Source organism: Manacus candei, unplaced genomic scaffold (genome assembly GCF_025592945.1).
Source record: "Manacus candei isolate 608988 ecotype Guabito, Panama unplaced genomic scaffold, ASM2559294v1 h1tg000065l, whole genome shotgun sequence".
Lineage (NCBI taxonomy): Eukaryota > Metazoa > Chordata > Aves > Passeriformes > Pipridae > Manacus > Manacus candei.
In genome coordinates, this window is record NW_026138113.1 from 7,060,610 (window position 1) to 7,062,071 (window position 1,462).

Here is a 1,462-nt window from a genome sequence, read left to right on the forward strand (position 1 = left end):
CATAGCCCACATTTTCTAGTACCTTAGAATACACTAAAAAGTGTGTCAGTGACTACAGCTGGTCACTGCTAAAAAAAAAATCAGATTGCTTCCTTTGATTTTAACTGTCATCTCTGTTGTCTTCCAAGTATGGAGTTTATATTCTAAAATTATTTAAACAGCCTAAAGTTTGGATTTCTTAAGAACTCTGCTACTGCAACAGGGTAAACTGTAGCAGCTTCATTACAGCTGAATTGGTGTTTCTGTTATCAGCCTTCTTTCATGGAGGATGCTCTATCAGAATATAAATATTTCCATGGAGATGAACATGAAGTGCTCAACTTCCGTACACCACCACCTGGCTTTTACCTGCAGAAGCAGGACAAGTGACTGTTGGCCGCTTTCCAAATTCAAGATACTGCCTAGCTGTAGGAAACTGAGGATTTATTGCTTCATTGATATGTTAAGGCCTTACCGAAAGTAGAACTCCTATTCCATCCTTGATTTTTGAGGCCCAGAGAGCAGAGTCCACATTAACATGTGGGCTATTGTGACTGAGTACAAAACAGATTAGTATATATTCATCACCATGAATAAAAACCCTCCAGTTTTAGCAATGCAGTGTATATTTCACATACACAGCCTGTGAATCTTGTTATTTTCTGTGGCATGTGCTCATTTCCAGTGTTTTGTAAATCATGCTGGATTGTATTCAAACTGTGTAAGGCCAGAAATAGACCTGTTCTGCTTCAGACAGAATTCCAAAGATCACACAGTGGTTTGGATTGGAGGGGACCTTTAAAGCTCATCTAGTTCCAAGCCCCCTGCAATGAACAGGAACACCTTCAACTAGATCAGGTTGTTCAGAGCCCCGTCCAATTGGACCTTAAATTTTTCCAGCTACAACCTGCCTGAACAATCTGTTAAGACCCTTCATGCAAGTCAGGAGGCACTTATTACTTCTCTCCTGTGACAGGTAGCAATGGTTGATTCCCAAAGAGCTTTCTCTAGGAAGGCAACACAAGTATAGACCTTATACCTTCTGCTAAATCTCTAAGGAATTATCACTGAACCTCTTTAAGGTCAACTGGTGCCCATTACAGAGAAATACAGAGACAAATGCAGGGTTCTGGGACTATTTTGAAAGTTCTTGTAGCCAAAATTTGAGCTTTACTTAACTAGCAGAATCTCGTTAACAACTTTTGGTTGAAGTCAAGCAAGGGAACAGTTTGCATGTGTTCATTTTTCGGGGAGCCACACTGCCCATGTGCAACAGGATCGACCATCTCAACAGCCACCACCTCTGGTCATCACAAAATGCTGAAGTTCCAAACGAAATAAAACACAAGTCTCAAAAGGAGACCAAACATGCACAGTCTGGCCACATTTGTTACTGGATATGACAAGGTCTAAAACAAGTGAAAGGTTATATTCTCAAGCTTACAGTGCTGGACAGGCACCAGAGCTGGGAAACACTTTCAGA